This window comes from Hyla sarda, unplaced genomic scaffold (genome assembly GCF_029499605.1).
Source record: "Hyla sarda isolate aHylSar1 unplaced genomic scaffold, aHylSar1.hap1 scaffold_2007, whole genome shotgun sequence".
NCBI classification, from domain to species: domain Eukaryota; kingdom Metazoa; phylum Chordata; class Amphibia; order Anura; family Hylidae; genus Hyla; species Hyla sarda.
The window spans coordinates 1-18,732 of NW_026608668.1; the positions used below are offsets into that span (position 1 = coordinate 1).

An 18,732-nucleotide genomic window follows, 5' to 3' on the forward strand; every position below is an offset into this window, starting at 1 on the left:
CAGCCGCTGCTGTGTCCAGGCCCAGGAGCCTTAGCACTGTGCTGTGATGTCACTCAATACCACTGACATCACTAGGTGTAAACAACATCTCTCCTTTGCTGTGTATGTGACTATGGAGCTGTTTGGTGATGTCGTCTATTATGGCCTTCATAGAAGCAACAGGAGATTGTTGCATCCATCTAGAACCCTCAGAACTACAGTGCTATGATGTCACTCACTTCCACAGGCCTTGCAGAGTGTAAACAACAACAACCCAGCTTTGTTGTGTATGTAACCATAGGGATTTGTGATGTCACCTAGAACCTTCACAGCAGCGACAGCTTTATGAGGAGCATCAGCACTGCTCTGCCTGAGCAGAACCATCACCGCCATAGGTTGTCAAATAACCCGGATTTAACCCACACAGGTAAGTCCAATGGGGTGCAGGCATGTCCTCTATGCTTACAGCTTCCCGTGGGTGTTGGTTTGATACCGTTTGGGGACAGCCAAGGAGGCATCTGCAGGCAACAAAGGTAGGTGTGTGCTTGTGTGTGTGTTTCCTATGCAGATCCTAAGCCCAGTGTCACATGCAAGTAGGAGGAGTAAGAAGGGTTCCTGGCAAATCCGGGTTATGGATTGCATTTAAAAAGGCCCCGTGGGAGTGCAATGGGCCCCTGTCTTGCTGCTTAGCAATAATGGTATGGGTTTAGGTTCTGCTGTGTGTACTGGTGGTTGACTGCCCCCCAGCCCAGAGTGTGCATGGAAAATTGTCTGGCAGCCTCCCTGACAGCAAGCAGTGATAGTGCCCATGAAGGGGACCTTGTTGGGCCCGCCCCTTTCACGGTTATCGCTTCTCGGCCTTTTGGCTAAGATCAAGTGTAGTATCTGTTCTTATCAGTTTAATATCTGATACGTCCCCTATCTGGGGACCATATATTAAATGGATTTTTGAGAACGGGGGCCGATTTCGAAGCTTGCTTCCGTCGCCCTATGCATTGACCCGATATGGCAGTATCTTCGGGTACAGTGCACCACCCCCTTACAGGGTTAAAAAGAAAGATTCCTACTTTCATTGCTACCTGCTTGCTGGCTAGCCAGCTAGCCAGCCCTGTGGGCCTTGCTGCTGCAGCCAAAAAACAAAAGGTGGTGCTGCTGCTGCTGCTTCTGCTGCTTCTGCTTGTGTCTGGCCGCTGTTGGAGCGTCCAGGCACAGGACTTCTGCTGCTGCTGACTAAATGGCCTCCTTAATTGGATCATTTGAGTAGCCAGCACACCTGTGCAGGTAGGGCATGACATGATAGGCAGCTGCCTTGATAGCGGGTGGGTGCTGAATGTTCCTAATTGACAAAATAAGATTAATGCTTATGAAGAAATATAAAATCTCATCCCTTCCCCAATATCGCGCCACACCCCTACCCCTTAATTCCCTGGTTGAACTTGATGGACATATGTCTTTTTTCGACCGTACTAACTATGTAACTATGTAACATAACATGGGGGGGGGTCTCCTGGCTGTTCACACAGGTGTGTCATTGCTGTACATTGACCATGCATTGCTTCTGTGGTATTGCAAAGGCAAAGACAAATGCTTCCAGCCATCCATTGCACTAATGGATTGGTCATCAGCTGGCTGTCTATGTCCCGCATCAATATAGACCAAAGTACAGAGGGTTAGGCTATGCTATTGTGCACCTACCTGATGCATCAGAAGGTGCGAGGCCCTTGCTAAATTCTGTGCACAGACTTTGAGATCTATACTTTAGACTGTATCTAAACCTGCTCCAACATGGACTGACATTCTGGCCTACTTTCAGCCGATGCGACTTGTCTGTCGCTGAACAGTCGCTTTTTATGTATTCAGCACCTATGTATAATGTTGTAAAAATGCTCTAGAAGCTAAAGTCGCAGAAATGTCACACATATTTGGCCTGCAACTTTCTGTGCGACAAATTCAGACAGGAAAAATCAGTATAAATCCTTAGAAAATTATCCCCCAGTGTCTCCATCTGCTGGCGGTATTGAATAAGCATTGCTGCACTGATGGGGTATGCATTAGACGAAAAAAAAGAAGAAAAAGAAGAATAATACGCCCAGAAAAGAGGCGAAAAGGAGAAAAACGTAAAAAAACGTGAAAAAAAAGTAAGAGGAAGAGAAGGGAAAAAAAGGTGGAAATGGGTTTAAAAGTGATTTCGGCGGAGAAATATATATATATATATATATATATATATATATATATATATATATACGCGCACACACACACATATATATAAACGTATTCTCCGTTGAGATATTGCAGCCGCTGCTGTGTCCAGGCCCAGGAGCCTTAGCACTGTGCTGTGATGTCACTCAATACCACTGACATCACTAGGTGTAAACAACATCTCTCCTTTGCTGTGTATGTGACTATGGAGCTGTTTGGTGATGTCGTCTATTATGGCCTTCATAGAAGCAACAGGAGATTGTTGCATCCATCTAGAACCCTCAGAACTACAGTGCTATGATGTCACTCACTTCCACAGGCCTTGCAGAGTGTAAACAACAACAACCCAGCTTTGTTGTGTATGTAACCATAGGGATTTGTGATGTCACCTAGAACCTTCACAGCAGCGACAGCTTTATGAGGAGCATCAGCACTGCTCTGCCTGAGCAGAACCATCACCGCCATAGGTTGTCAAATAACCCGGATTTAACCCACACAGGTAAGTCCAATGGGGTGCAGGCATGTCCTCTATGCTTACAGCTTCCCGTGGGTGTTGGTTTGATACCGTTTGGGGACAGCCAAGGAGGCATCTGCAGGCAACAAAGGTAGGTGTGTGCTTGTGTGTGTGTTTCCTATGCAGATCCTAAGCCCAGTGTCACATGCAAGTAGGAGGAGTAAGAAGGGTTCCTGGCAAATCCGGGTTATGGATTGCATTTAAAAAGGCCCCGTGGGAGTGCAATGGGCCCCTGTCTTGCTGCTTAGCAATAATGGTATGGGTTTAGGTTCTGCTGTGTGTACTGGTGGTTGACTGCCCCCCAGCCCAGAGTGTGCATGGAAAATTGTCTGGCAGCCTCCCTGACAGCAAGCAGTGATAGTGCCCATGAAGGGGACCTTGTTGGGCCCGCCCCTTTCACGGTTATCGCTTCTCGGCCTTTTGGCTAAGATCAAGTGTAGTATCTGTTCTTATCAGTTTAATATCTGATACGTCCCCTATCTGGGGACCATATATTAAATGGATTTTTGAGAACGGGGGCCGATTTCGAAGCTTGCTTCCGTCGCCCTATGCATTGACCCGATATGGCAGTATCTTCGGGTACAGTGCACCACCCCCTTACAGGGTTAAAAAGAAAGATTCCTACTTTCATTGCTACCTGCTTGCTGGCTAGCCAGCTAGCCAGCCCTGTGGGCCTTGCTGCTGCTGCTGCAGCCAAAAAACAAAAGGTGGTGCTGCTGCTGCTGCTTCTGCTGCTTCTGCTTGTGTCTGGCCGCTGTTGGAGCGTCCAGGCACAGGACTTCTGCTGCTGCTGACTAAATGGCCTCCTTAATTGGATCATTTGAGTAGCCAGCACACCTGTGCAGGTAGGGCATGACATGATAGGCAGCTGCCTTGATAGCGGGTGGGTGCTGAATGTTCCTAATTGACAAAATAAGATTAATGCTTATGAAGAAATATAAAATCTCATCCCTTCCCCAATATCGCGCCACACCCCTACCCCTTAATTCCCTGGTTGAACTTGATGGACATATGTCTTTTTTCGACCGTACTAACTATGTAACTATGTAACATAACATGGGGGGGGTCTCCTGGCTGTTCACACAGGTGTGTCATTGCTGTACATTGACCATGCATTGCTTCTGTGGTATTGCAAAGGCAAAGACAAATGCTTCCAGCCATCCATTGCACTAATGGATTGGTCATCAGCTGGCTGTCTATGTCCCGCATCAATATAGACCAAAGTACAGAGGGTTAGGCTATGCTATTGTGCACCTACCTGATGCATCAGAAGGTGCGAGGCCCTTGCTAAATTCTGTGCACAGACTTTGAGATCTATACTTTAGACTGTATCTAAACCTGCTCCAACATGGACTGACATTCTGGCCTACTTTCAGCCGATGCGACTTGTCTGTCGCTGAACAGTCGCTTTTTATGTATTCAGCACCTATGTATAATGTTGTAAAAATGCTCTAGAAGCTAAAGTCGCAGAAATGTCACACATATTTGGCCTGCAACTTTCTGTGCGACAAATTCAGACAGGAAAAATCAGTATAAATCCTTAGAAAATTATCCCCCAGTGTCTCCATCTGCTGGCGGTATTGAATAAGCATTGCTGCACTGATGGGGTATGCATTAGACGAAAAAAAAGAAGAAAAAGAAGAATAATACGCCCAGAAAAGAGGCGAAAAGGAGAAAAACGTAAAAAAACGTGAAAAAAAAGTAAGAGGAAGAGAAGGGAAAAAAAGGTGGAAATGGGTTTAAAAGTGATTTCGGCGGAGAAATATATATATATATATATATATATATATATATATATATATATATACGCGCACACACACACATATATATAAACGTATTCTCCGTTGAGATATTGCAGCCGCTGCTGTGTCCAGGCCCAGGAGCCTTAGCACTGTGCTGTGATGTCACTCAATACCACTGACATCACTAGGTGTAAACAACATCTCTCCTTTGCTGTGTATGTGACTATGGAGCTGTTTGGTGATGTCGTCTATTATGGCCTTCATAGAAGCAACAGGAGATTGTTGCATCCATCTAGAACCCTCAGAACTACAGTGCTATGATGTCACTCACTTCCACAGGCCTTGCAGAGTGTAAACAACAACAACCCAGCTTTGTTGTGTATGTAACCATAGGGATTTGTGATGTCACCTAGAACCTTCACAGCAGCGACAGCTTTATGAGGAGCATCAGCACTGCTCTGCCTGAGCAGAACCATCACCGCCATAGGTTGTCAAATAACCCGGATTTAACCCACACAGGTAAGTCCAATGGGGTGCAGGCATGTCCTCTATGCTTACAGCTTCCCGTGGGTGTTGGTTTGATACCGTTTGGGGACAGCCAAGGAGGCATCTGCAGGCAACAAAGGTAGGTGTGTGCTTGTGTGTGTGTTTCCTATGCAGATCCTAAGCCCAGTGTCACATGCAAGTAGGAGGAGTAAGAAGGGTTCCTGGCAAATCCGGGTTATGGATTGCATTTAAAAAGGCCCCGTGGGAGTGCAATGGGCCCCTGTCTTGCTGCTTAGCAATAATGGTATGGGTTTAGGTTCTGCTGTGTGTACTGGTGGTTGACTGCCCCCCAGCCCAGAGTGTGCATGGAAAATTGTCTGGCAGCCTCCCTGACAGCAAGCAGTGATAGTGCCCATGAAGGGGACCTTGTTGGGCCCGCCCCTTTCACGGTTATCGCTTCTCGGCCTTTTGGCTAAGATCAAGTGTAGTATCTGTTCTTATCAGTTTAATATCTGATACGTCCCCTATCTGGGGACCATATATTAAATGGATTTTTGAGAACGGGGGCCGATTTCGAAGCTTGCTTCCGTCGCCCTATGCATTGACCCGATATGGCAGTATCTTCGGGTACAGTGCACCACCCCCTTACAGGGTTAAAAAGAAAGATTCCTACTTTCATTGCTACCTGCTTGCTGGCTAGCCAGCTAGCCAGCCCTGTGGGCCTTGCTGCTGCTGCTGCAGCCAAAAAACAAAAGGTGGTGCTGCTGCTGCTTCTGCTGCTTCTGCTTCTGCTTGTGTCTGGCCGCTGTTGGAGCGTCCAGGCACAGGACTTCTGCTGCTGCTGACTAAATGGCCTCCTTAATTGGATCATTTGAGTAGCCAGCACACCTGTGCAGGTAGGGCATGACATGATAGGCAGCTGCCTTGATAGCGGGTGGGTGCTGAATGTTCCTAATTGACAAAATAAGATTAATGCTTATGAAGAAATATAAAATCTCATCCCTTCCCCAATATCGCGCCACACCCCTACCCCTTAATTCCCTGGTTGAACTTGATGGACATATGTCTTTTTTCGACCGTACTAACTATGTAACTATGTAACATAACATGGGGGGGGGTCTCCTGGCTGTTCACACAGGTGTGTCATTGCTGTACATTGACCATGCATTGCTTCTGTGGTATTGCAAAGGCAAAGACAAATGCTTCCAGCCATCCATTGCACTAATGGATTGGTCATCAGCTGGCTGTCTATGTCCCGCATCAATATAGACCAAAGTACAGAGGGTTAGGCTATGCTATTGTGCACCTACCTGATGCATCAGAAGGTGCGAGGCCCTTGCTAAATTCTGTGCACAGACTTTGAGATCTATACTTTAGACTGTATCTAAACCTGCTCCAACATGGACTGACATTCTGGCCTACTTTCAGCCGATGCGACTTGTCTGTCGCTGAACAGTCGCTTTTTATGTATTCAGCACCTATGTATAATGTTGTAAAAATGCTCTAGAAGCTAAAGTCGCAGAAATGTCACACATATTTGGCCTGCAACTTTCTGTGCGACAAATTCAGACAGGAAAAATCAGTATAAATCCTTAGAAAATTATCCCCCAGTGTCTCCATCTGCTGGCGGTATTGAATAAGCATTGCTGCACTGATGGGGTATGCATTAGACGAAAAAAAAGAAGAAAAAGAAGAATAATACGCCCAGAAAAGAGGCGAAAAGGAGAAAAACGTAAAAAAACGTGAAAAAAAAGTAAGAGGAAGAGAAGGGAAAAAAAGGTGGAAATGGGTTTAAAAGTGATTTCGGCGGAGAAATATATATATATATATATATATATATATATATATATATATATACGCGCACACACACACATATATATAAACGTATTCTCCGTTGAGATATTGCAGCCGCTGCTGTGTCCAGGCCCAGGAGCCTTAGCACTGTGCTGTGATGTCACTCAATACCACTGACATCACTAGGTGTAAACAACATCTCTCCTTTGCTGTGTATGTGACTATGGAGCTGTTTGGTGATGTCGTCTATTATGGCCTTCATAGAAGCAACAGGAGATTGTTGCATCCATCTAGAACCCTCAGAACTACAGTGCTATGATGTCACTCACTTCCACAGGCCTTGCAGAGTGTAAACAACAACAACCCAGCTTTGTTGTGTATGTAACCATAGGGATTTGTGATGTCACCTAGAACCTTCACAGCAGCGACAGCTTTATGAGGAGCATCAGCACTGCTCTGCCTGAGCAGAACCATCACCGCCATAGGTTGTCAAATAACCCGGATTTAACCCACACAGGTAAGTCCAATGGGGTGCAGGCATGTCCTCTATGCTTACAGCTTCCCGTGGGTGTTGGTTTGATACCGTTTGGGGACAGCCAAGGAGGCATCTGCAGGCAACAAAGGTAGGTGTGTGCTTGTGTGTGTGTTTCCTATGCAGATCCTAAGCCCAGTGTCACATGCAAGTAGGAGGAGTAAGAAGGGTTCCTGGCAAATCCGGGTTATGGATTGCATTTAAAAAGGCCCCGTGGGAGTGCAATGGGCCCCTGTCTTGCTGCTTAGCAATAATGGTATGGGTTTAGGTTCTGCTGTGTGTACTGGTGGTTGACTGCCCCCCAGCCCAGAGTGTGCATGGAAAATTGTCTGGCAGCCTCCCTGACAGCAAGCAGTGATAGTGCCCATGAAGGGGACCTTGTTGGGCCCGCCCCTTTCACGGTTATCGCTTCTCGGCCTTTTGGCTAAGATCAAGTGTAGTATCTGTTCTTATCAGTTTAATATCTGATACGTCCCCTATCTGGGGACCATATATTAAATGGATTTTTGAGAACGGGGGCCGATTTCGAAGCTTGCTTCCGTCGCCCTATGCATTGACCCGATATGGCAGTATCTTCGGGTACAGTGCACCACCCCCTTACAGGGTTAAAAAGAAAGATTCCTACTTTCATTGCTACCTGCTTGCTGGCTAGCCAGCTAGCCAGCCCTGTGGGCCTTGCTGCTGCAGCCAAAAAACAAAAGGTGGTGCTGCTGCTGCTGCTTCTGCTGCTTCTGCTTGTGTCTGGCCGCTGTTGGAGCGTCCAGGCACAGGACTTCTGCTGCTGCTGACTAAATGGCCTCCTTAATTGGATCATTTGAGTAGCCAGCACACCTGTGCAGGTAGGGCATGACATGATAGGCAGCTGCCTTGATAGCGGGTGGGTGCTGAATGTTCCTAATTGACAAAATAAGATTAATGCTTATGAAGAAATATAAAATCTCATCCCTTCCCCAATATCGCGCCACACCCCTACCCCTTAATTCCCTGGTTGAACTTGATGGACATATGTCTTTTTTCGACCGTACTAACTATGTAACTATGTAACATAACATGGGGGGGGGGGTCTCCTGGCTGTTCACACAGGTGTGTCATTGCTGTACATTGACCATGCATTGCTTCTGTGGTATTGCAAAGGCAAAGACAAATGCTTCCAGCCATCCATTGCACTAATGGATTGGTCATCAGCTGGCTGTCTATGTCCCGCATCAATATAGACCAAAGTACAGAGGGTTAGGCTATGCTATTGTGCACCTACCTGATGCATCAGAAGGTGCGAGGCCCTTGCTAAATTCTGTGCACAGACTTTGAGATCTATACTTTAGACTGTATCTAAACCTGCTCCAACATGGACTGACATTCTGGCCTACTTTCAGCCGATGCGACTTGTCTGTCGCTGAACAGTCGCTTTTTATGTATTCAGCACCTATGTATAATGTTGTAAAAATGCTCTAGAAGCTAAAGTCGCAGAAATGTCACACATATTCGGCCTGCAACTTTCTGTGCGACAAATTCAGACAGGAAAAATCAGTATAAATCCTTAGAAAATTATCCCCCAGTGTCTCCATCTGCTGGCGGTATTGAATAAGCATTGCTGCACTGATGGGGTATGCATTAGACGAAAAAAAAGAAGAAAAAGAAGAATAATACGCCCAGAAAAGAGGCGAAAAGGAGAAAAACGTAAAAAAACGTGAAAAAAAAGTAAGAGGAAGAGAAGGGAAAAAAAGGTGGAAATGGGTTTAAAAGTGATTTCGGCGGAGAAATATATATATATATATATATATATATATATATATATATATATATATATATACGCGCACACACACACATATATATAAACGTATTCTCCGTTGAGATATTGCAGCCGCTGCTGTGTCCAGGCCCAGGAGCCTTAGCACTGTGCTGTGATGTCACTCAATACCACTGACATCACTAGGTGTAAACAACATCTCTCCTTTGCTGTGTATGTGACTATGGAGCTGTTTGGTGATGTCGTCTATTATGGCCTTCATAGAAGCAACAGGAGATTGTTGCATCCATCTAGAACCCTCAGAACTACAGTGCTATGATGTCACTCACTTCCACAGGCCTTGCAGAGTGTAAACAACAACAACCCAGCTTTGTTGTGTATGTAACCATAGGGATTTGTGATGTCACCTAGAACCTTCACAGCAGCGACAGCTTTATGAGGAGCATCAGCACTGCTCTGCCTGAGCAGAACCATCACCGCCATAGGTTGTCAAATAACCCGGATTTAACCCACACAGGTAAGTCCAATGGGGTGCAGGCATGTCCTCTATGCTTACAGCTTCCCGTGGGTGTTGGTTTGATACCGTTTGGGGACAGCCAAGGAGGCATCTGCAGGCAACAAAGGTAGGTGTGTGCTTGTGTGTGTGTTTCCTATGCAGATCCTAAGCCCAGTGTCACATGCAAGTAGGAGGAGTAAGAAGGGTTCCTGGCAAATCCGGGTTATGGATTGCATTTAAAAAGGCCCCGTGGGAGTGCAATGGGCCCCTGTCTTGCTGCTTAGCAATAATGGTATGGGTTTAGGTTCTGCTGTGTGTACTGGTGGTTGACTGCCCCCCAGCCCAGAGTGTGCATGGAAAATTGTCTGGCAGCCTCCCTGACAGCAAGCAGTGATAGTGCCCATGAAGGGGACCTTGTTGGGCCCGCCCCTTTCACGGTTATCGCTTCTCGGCCTTTTGGCTAAGATCAAGTGTAGTATCTGTTCTTATCAGTTTAATATCTGATACGTCCCCTATCTGGGGACCATATATTAAATGGATTTTTGAGAACGGGGGCCGATTTCGAAGCTTGCTTCCGTCGCCCTATGCATTGACCCGATATGGCAGTATCTTCGGGTACAGTGCACCACCCCCTTACAGGGTTAAAAAGAAAGATTCCTACTTTCATTGCTACCTGCTTGCTGGCTAGCCAGCTAGCCAGCCCTGTGGGCCTTGCTGCTGCTGCAGCCAAAAAACAAAAGGTGGTGCTGCTGCTGCTTCTGCTGCTTCTGCTTCTGCTTGTGTCTGGCCGCTGTTGGAGCGTCCAGGCACAGGACTTCTGCTGCTGCTGACTAAATGGCCTCCTTAATTGGATCATTTGAGTAGCCAGCACACCTGTGCAGGTAGGGCATGACATGATAGGCAGCTGCCTTGATAGCGGGTGGGTGCTGAATGTTCCTAATTGACAAAATAAGATTAATGCTTATGAAGAAATATAAAATCTCATCCCTTCCCCAATATCGCGCCACACCCCTACCCCTTAATTCCCTGGTTGAACTTGATGGACATATGTCTTTTTTCGACCGTACTAACTATGTAACTATGTAACATAACATGGGGGGGGGGGGGGGTCTCCTGGCTGTTCACACAGGTGTGTCATTGCTGTACATTGACCATGCATTGCTTCTGTGGTATTGCAAAGGCAAAGACAAATGCTTCCAGCCATCCATTGCACTAATGGATTGGTCATCAGCTGGCTGTCTATGTCCCGCATCAATATAGACCAAAGTACAGAGGGTTAGGCTATGCTATTGTGCACCTACCTGATGCATCAGAAGGTGCGAGGCCCTTGCTAAATTCTGTGCACAGACTTTGAGATCTATACTTTAGACTGTATCTAAACCTGCTCCAACATGGACTGACATTCTGGCCTACTTTCAGCCGATGCGACTTGTCTGTCGCTGAACAGTCGCTTTTTATGTATTCAGCACCTATGTATAATGTTGTAAAAATGCTCTAGAAGCTAAAGTCGCAGAAATGTCACACATATTTGGCCTGCAACTTTCTGTGCGACAAATTCAGACAGGAAAAATCAGTATAAATCCTTAGAAAATTATCCCCCAGTGTCTCCATCTGCTGGCGGTATTGAATAAGCATTGCTGCACTGATGGGGTATGCATTAGACGAAAAAAAAGAAGAAAAAGAAGAATAATACGCCCAGAAAAGAGGCGAAAAGGAGAAAAACGTAAAAAAACGTGAAAAAAAAGTAAGAGGAAGAGAAGGGAAAAAAAGGTGGAAATGGGTTTAAAAGTGATTTCGGCGGAGAAATATATATATATATATATATATATATATATATATATATATATATATATACGCGCACACACACACATATATATAAACGTATTCTCCGTTGAGATATTGCAGCCGCTGCTGTGTCCAGGCCCAGGAGCCTTAGCACTGTGCTGTGATGTCACTCAATACCACTGACATCACTAGGTGTAAACAACATCTCTCCTTTGCTGTGTATGTGACTATGGAGCTGTTTGGTGATGTCGTCTATTATGGCCTTCATAGAAGCAACAGGAGATTGTTGCATCCATCTAGAACCCTCAGAACTACAGTGCTATGATGTCACTCACTTCCACAGGCCTTGCAGAGTGTAAACAACAACAACCCAGCTTTGTTGTGTATGTAACCATAGGGATTTGTGATGTCACCTAGAACCTTCACAGCAGCGACAGCTTTATGAGGAGCATCAGCACTGCTCTGCCTGAGCAGAACCATCACCGCCATAGGTTGTCAAATAACCCGGATTTAACCCACACAGGTAAGTCCAATGGGGTGCAGGCATGTCCTCTATGCTTACAGCTTCCCGTGGGTGTTGGTTTGATACCGTTTGGGGACAGCCAAGGAGGCATCTGCAGGCAACAAAGGTAGGTGTGTGCTTGTGTGTGTGTTTCCTATGCAGATCCTAAGCCCAGTGTCACATGCAAGTAGGAGGAGTAAGAAGGGTTCCTGGCAAATCCGGGTTATGGATTGCATTTAAAAAGGCCCCGTGGGAGTGCAATGGGCCCCTGTCTTGCTGCTTAGCAATAATGGTATGGGTTTAGGTTCTGCTGTGTGTACTGGTGGTTGACTGCCCCCCAGCCCAGAGTGTGCATGGAAAATTGTCTGGCAGCCTCCCTGACAGCAAGCAGTGATAGTGCCCATGAAGGGGACCTTGTTGGGCCCGCCCCTTTCACGGTTATCGCTTCTCGGCCTTTTGGCTAAGATCAAGTGTAGTATCTGTTCTTATCAGTTTAATATCTGATACGTCCCCTATCTGGGGACCATATATTAAATGGATTTTTGAGAACGGGGGCCGATTTCGAAGCTTGCTTCCGTCGCCCTATGCATTGACCCGATATGGCAGTATCTTCGGGTACAGTGCACCACCCCCTTACAGGGTTAAAAAGAAAGATTCCTACTTTCATTGCTACCTGCTTGCTGGCTAGCCAGCCCTGTGGGCCTTGCTGCTGCTACAGCCAAAAAACAAAAGGTGGTGCTGCTGCTGCTTCTGCTGCTTCTGCTTCTGCTTGTGTCTGGCCGCTGTTGGAGCGTCCAGGCACAGGACTTCTGCTGCTGCTGACTAAATGGCCTCCTTAATTGGATCATTTGAGTAGCCAGCACACCTGTGCAGGTAGGGCATGACATGATAGGCAGCTGCCTTGATAGCGGGTGGGTGCTGAATGTTCCTAATTGACAAAATAAGATTAATGCTTATGAAGAAATATAAAATCTCATCCCTTCCCCAATATCGCGCCACACCCCTACCCCTTAATTCCCTGGTTGAACTTGATGGACATATGTCTTTTTTCGACCGTACTAACTATGTAACTATGTAACATAACATGCGGGGGGGGGGGGGGGTCTCCTGGCTGTTCACACAGGTGTGTCATTGCTGTACATTGACCATGCATTGCTTCTGTGGTATTGCAAAGGCAAAGACAAATGCTTCCAGCCATCCATTGCACTAATGGATTGGTCATCAGCTGGCTGTCTATGTCCCGCATCAATATAGACCAAAGTACAGAGGGTTAGGCTATGCTATTGTGCACCTACCTGATGCATCAGAAGGTGCGAGGCCCTTGCTAAATTCTGTGCACAGACTTTGAGATCTATACTTTAGACTGTATCTAAACCTGCTCCAACATGGACTGACATTCTGGCCTACTTTCAGCCGATGCGACTTGTCTGTCGCTGAACAGTCGCTTTTTATGTATTCAGCACCTATGTATAATGTTGTAAAAATGCTCTAGAAGCTAAAGTCGCAGAAATGTCACACATATTTGGCCTGCAACTTTCTGTGCGACAAATTCAGACAGGAAAAATCAGTATAAATCCTTAGAAAATTATCCCCCAGTGTCTCCATCTGCTGGCGGTATTGAATAAGCATTGCTGCACTGATGGGGTATGCATTAGACGAAAAAAAAGAAGAAAAAGAAGAATAATACGCCCAGAAAAGAGGCGAAAAGGAGAAAAACGTAAAAAAACGTGAAAAAAAAGTAAGAGGAAGAGAAGGGAAAAAAAGGTGGAAATGGGTTTAAAAGGGATTTCGGCGGAGAAATATATATATATATATATATATATATATATATATATATATATATATATACGCGCACACACACACATATATATAAACGTATTCTCCGTTGAGATATTGCAGCCGCTGCTGTGTCCAGGCCCAGGAGCCTTAGCACTGTGCTGTGATGTCACTCAATACCACTGACATCACTAGGTGTAAACAACATCTCTCCTTTGCTGTGTATGTGACTATGGAGCTGTTCGGTGATGTCGTCTATTACGGCCTTCATAGAAGCAACAGGAGATTGTTGCATCCATCTAGAACCCTCAGAACTACAGTGCTATGATGTCACTCACTTCCACAGGCCTTGCAGAGTGTAAACAACAACAACCCAGCTTTGTTGTGTATGTAACCATAGGGATTTGTGATGTCACCTAGAACCTTCACAGCAGCGACAGCTTTATGAGGAGCATTAGCACTGCTCTGCCTGAGCAGAACCATCACCGCCATAGGTTGTCAAATAACCCGGATTTAACCCACACAGGTAAGTCCAATGGGGTGCAGGCATGTCCTATATGCTTACAGCTTCCCGTGGGTGTTGGTTTGATACCGTTTGGGGACAGCCAAGGAGGCATCTGCAGGCAACAAAGGTAGGTGTGTGCTTGTGTGTGTGTTTCCTATGCAGATCCTAAGCCCAGTGTCACATGCAAGTAGGAGGAGTAAGAAGGGTTCCTGGCAAATCCGGGTTATGGATTGCATTTAAAAAGGCCCCGTGGGAGTGCAATGGGCCCCTGTCTTGCTGCTTAGCAATAATGGTATGGGTTTAGGTTCTGCTGTGTGTACTGGTGGTTGACTGCCCCCCAGCCCAGAGTGTGCATGGAAAATTGTCTGGCAGCCTCCCTGACAGCAAGCAGTGATAGTGCCCATGAAGGGCACCTTGTTGGGCCCGCCCCTTTCACGGTTATCGCTTCTCGGCCTTTTGGCTAAGATCAAGTGTAGTATCTGTTCTTATCAGTTTAATATCTGATACGTCCCCTATCTGGGGACCATATATTAAATGGATTTTTGAGAACGGGGGCCGATTTCGAAGCTTGCTTCCGTCGCCCTATGCATTGACCCGATATGGCAGTATCTTCGGGTACAGTGCACCACCCCCTTACAGGGTTAAAAAGAAAGATTCCTACTTTCATTGCTACCTGCTTGCTGGCTAGCCAGCTAGCCAGCCCTGTGGGCCTTGCTGCTGCTGCAGCCAAAAAACAAAAGGTGGTGCTGCTGCTGCTTCTGCTGCTTCTGCTTCTGCTTGTGTCTGGCCGCTGTTGGAGCGTCCAGGCACAGGACTTCTGCTGCTGCTGACTAAATGGCCTCCTTAATTGGATCATTTGAGTAGCCAGCACACCTGTGCAGGTAGGGCATGACATGATAGGCAGCTGCCTTGATAGCGGGTGGGTGCTGAATGTTCCTAATTGACAAAATAAGATTAATGCTTATGAAGAAATATAAAATCTCATCCCTTCCCCAATATCGCGCCACACCCCTACCCCTTAATTCCCTGGTTGAACTTGATGGACATATGTCTTTTTTCGACCGTACTAACTATGTAACTATGTAACATAACATGGGGGGGGGGGGGGTCTCCTGGCTGTTCACACAGGTGTGTCATTGCTGTACATTGACCATGCATTGCTTCTGTGGTATTGCAAAGGCAAAGACAAATGCTTCCAGCCATCCATTGCACTAATGGATTGGTCATCAGCTGGCTGTCTATGTCCCGCATCAATATAGACCAAAGTACAGAGGGTTAGGCTATGCTATTGTGCACCTACCTGATGCATCAGAAGGTGCGAGGCCCTTGCTAAATTCTGTGCACAGACTTTGAGATCTATACTTTAGACTGTATCTAAACCTGCTCCAACATGGACTGACATTTTGGCCTACTTTCAGCCGATGCGACTTGTCTGTCGCTGAACAGTCGCTTTTTATGTATTCAGCACCTATGTATAATGTTGTAAAAATGCTCTAGAAGCTAAAGTCGCAGAAATGTCACACATATTTGGCCTGCAACTTTCTGTGCGACAAATTCAGACAGGAAAAATCAGTATAAATCCTTAGAAAATTATCCCCCAGTGTCTCCATCTGCTGGCGGTATTGAATAAGCATTGCTGCACTGATGGGGTATGCATTAGACGAAAAAAAAGAAGAAAAAGAAGAATAATACGCCCAGAAAAGAGGCGAAAAGGAGAAAAACGTAAAAAACACGTGAAAAAAAAGTAAGAGGAAGAGAAGGGAAAAAAAGGTGGAAATGGGTTTAAAAGTGATTTCGGCGGAGAAATATATATATATATATATATATATATATATATATATATATACGCGCACACACACACATATATATAAACGTATTCTCCGTTGAGATATTGCAGCCGCTGCTGTGTCCAGGCCCAGGAGCCTTAGCACTGTGCTGTGATGTCACTCAATACCACTGACATCACTAGGTGTAAACAACATCTCTCCTTTGCTGTGTATGTGACTATGGAGCTGTTTGGTGATGTCGTCTATTATGGCCTTCATAGAAGCAACAGGAGATTGTTGCATCCATCTAGAACCCTCAGAACTACAGTGCTATGATGTCACTCACTTCCACAGGCCTTGCAGAGTGTAAACAACAACAACCCAGCTTTGTTGTGTATGTAACCATAGGGATTTGTGATGTCACCTAGAACCTTCACAGCAGCGACAGCTTTATGAGGAGCATCAGCACTGCTCTGCCTGAGCAGAACCATCACCGCCATAGGTTGTCAAATAACCCGGATTTAACCCACACAGGTAAGTCCAATGGGGTGCAGGCATGTCCTCTATGCTTACAGCTTCCCGTGGGTGTTGGTTTGATACCGTTTGGGGACAGCCAAGGAGGCATCTGCAGGCAACAAAGGTAGGTGTGTGCTTGTGTGTGTGTTTCCTATGCAGATCCTAAGCCCAGTGTCACATGCAAGTAGGAGGAGTAAGAAGGGTTCCTGGCAAATCCGGGTTATGGATTGCATTTAAAAAGGCCCCGTGGGAGTGCAATGGGCCCCTGTCTTGCTGCTTAGCAATAATGGTATGGGTTTAGGTTCTGCTGTGTGTACTGGTGGTTGACTGCCCCCCAGCCCAGAGTGTGCATGGAAAATTGTCTGGCAGCCTCCCTGACAGCAAGCAGTGATAGTGCCCATGAAGGGCACCTTGTTGGGCCCGCCCCTTTCACGGTTATCGCTTCTCGGCCTTTTGGCTAAGATCAAGTGTAGTATCTGTTCTTATCAGTTTAATATCTGATACGTCCCCTATCTGGGGACCATATATTAAATGGATTTTTGAGAACGGGGGCCGATTTCGAAGCTTGCTTCCGTCGCCCTATGCATTGACCCGATATGGCAGTATCTTCGGGTACAGTGCACCACCCCCTTACAGGGTTAAAAAGAAAGATTCCTACTTTCATTGCTACCTGCTTGCTGGCTAGCCAGCTAGCCAGCCCTGTGGGCCTTGCTGCTGCTGCAGCCAAAAAACAAAAGGTGGTGCTGCTGCTGCTTCTGCTGCTTCTGCTTCTGCTTGTGTCTGGCCGCTGTTGGAGCGTCCAGGCACAGGACTTCTGCTGCTGCTGACTAAATGGCCTCCTTAATTGGATCATTTGAGTAGCCAGCACACCTGTGCAGGTAGGGCATGACATGATAGGCAGCTGCCTTGATAGCGGGTGGGTGCTGAATGTTCCTAATTGACAAAATAAGATTAATGCTTATGAAGAAATATAAAATCTCATCCCTTCCCCAATATCGCGCCACACCCCTACCCCTTAATTCCCTGGTTGAACTTGATGGACATATGTCTTTTTTCGACCGTACTAACTATGTAACTATGTAACATAACATGGGGGGGGGGGGGGTCTCCTGGCTGTTCACACAGGTGTGCCATTGCTGTACATTGACCATGCATTGCTTCTGTGGTATTGCAAAGGCAAAGACAAATGCTTCCAGCCATCCATTGCACTAATGGATTGGTCATCAGCTGGCTGTCTATGTCCCGCATCAATATAGACCAAAGTACAGAGGGTTAGGCTATGCTATTGTGCACCTACCTGATGCATCAGAAGGTGCGAGGCCCTTGCTAAATTCTGTGCACAGACTTTGAGATCTATACTTTAGACTGTATCTAAACCTGCTCCAACATGGACTGACATTCTGGCCTACTTTCAGCCGATGCGACTTGTCTGTCGCTGAACAGTCGCTTTTTATGTATTCAGCACCTATGTATAATGTTGTAAAAATGCTCTAGAAGCTAAAGTCGCAGAAATGTCACACATATTTGGCCTGCAACTTTCTGTGCGACAAATTCAGACAGGAAAAATCAGTATAAATCCTTAGAAAATTATCCCCCAGTGTCTCCATCTGCTGGCGGTATTGAATAAGCATTGCTGCACTGATGGGGTATGCATTAGACGAAAAAAAAGAAGAAAAAGAAGAATAATACGCCCAGAAAAGAGGCGAAAAGGAGAAAAACGTAAAAAAACGTGAAAAAAAAGTAAGAGGAAGAGAAGGGAAAAAAAGGTGGAAATGGGTTTAAAAGTGATTTCGGCGGAGAAATATATATATATATATATATATATATATATATATATATATATATATATATATACGCGCACACACACACATATATATAAACGTATTCTCCGTTGAGATATTGCAGCCGCTGCTGTGTCCAGGCCCAGGAGCCTTAGCACTGTGCTGTGATGTCACTCAATACCACTGACATCACTAGGTGTAAACAACATCTCTCCTTTGCTGTGTATGTGACTATGGAGCTGTTTGGTGATGTCGTCTATTATGGCCTTCATAGAAGCAACAGGAGATTGTTGCATCCATCTAGAACCCTCAGAACTACAGTGCTATGATGTCACTCACTTCCACAGGCCTTGCAGAGTGTAAACAACAACAACCCAGCTTTGTTGTGTATGTAACCATAGGGATTTGTGATGTCACCTAGAACCTTCACAGCAGCGACAGCTTTATGAGGAGCATCAGCACTGCTCTGCCTGAGCAGAACCATCACCGCCATAGGTTGTCAAATAACCCGGATTTAACCCACACAGGTAAGTCCAATGGGGTGCAGGCATGTCCTCTATGCTTACAGCTTCCCGTGGGTGTTGGTTTGATACCGTTTGGGGACAGCCAAGG

The 18,732-nt window shown here is 46.0% G+C and overlaps 8 non-coding genes across 8 annotated transcripts; all 8 read left to right on the forward strand.

Annotated features, from left to right (window-relative positions):
* Window positions 1-825: 825 nt before the first annotated feature.
* LOC130317703 (U2 spliceosomal RNA) lies at window positions 826-1,016 on the forward strand. Its single transcript, XR_008864778.1, has one exon. It is a non-coding gene; the product is annotated as a U2 spliceosomal RNA (small nuclear RNA).
* A 2,080-nt stretch (window positions 1,017-3,096) lies between these two features.
* Window positions 3,097-3,287, forward strand: LOC130317704 (U2 spliceosomal RNA). Its single transcript, XR_008864779.1, has one exon. It is a non-coding gene; the product is annotated as a U2 spliceosomal RNA (small nuclear RNA).
* A 2,085-nt stretch (window positions 3,288-5,372) lies between these two features.
* On the forward strand, window positions 5,373-5,563 carry LOC130317705 (U2 spliceosomal RNA). Its single transcript, XR_008864780.1, has one exon. It is a non-coding gene; the product is annotated as a U2 spliceosomal RNA (small nuclear RNA).
* Window positions 5,564-7,650: 2,087 nt separating this feature from the next.
* Window positions 7,651-7,841, forward strand: LOC130317682 (U2 spliceosomal RNA). Its single transcript, XR_008864759.1, has one exon. It is a non-coding gene; the product is annotated as a U2 spliceosomal RNA (small nuclear RNA).
* Window positions 7,842-9,929: 2,088 nt separating this feature from the next.
* LOC130317683 (U2 spliceosomal RNA) lies at window positions 9,930-10,120 on the forward strand. The gene has a single exon (XR_008864760.1). It is a non-coding gene; the product is annotated as a U2 spliceosomal RNA (small nuclear RNA).
* A 2,096-nt stretch (window positions 10,121-12,216) lies between these two features.
* Window positions 12,217-12,407, forward strand: LOC130317684 (U2 spliceosomal RNA). Its single transcript, XR_008864761.1, has one exon. It is a non-coding gene; the product is annotated as a U2 spliceosomal RNA (small nuclear RNA).
* A 2,090-nt stretch (window positions 12,408-14,497) lies between these two features.
* LOC130317685 (U2 spliceosomal RNA) lies at window positions 14,498-14,688 on the forward strand. The gene has a single exon (XR_008864762.1). It is a non-coding gene; the product is annotated as a U2 spliceosomal RNA (small nuclear RNA).
* A 2,088-nt stretch (window positions 14,689-16,776) lies between these two features.
* LOC130317686 (U2 spliceosomal RNA) lies at window positions 16,777-16,967 on the forward strand. Its single transcript, XR_008864763.1, has one exon. It is a non-coding gene; the product is annotated as a U2 spliceosomal RNA (small nuclear RNA).
* The last annotated feature ends 1,765 nt before the right edge of the window (window positions 16,968-18,732 follow it).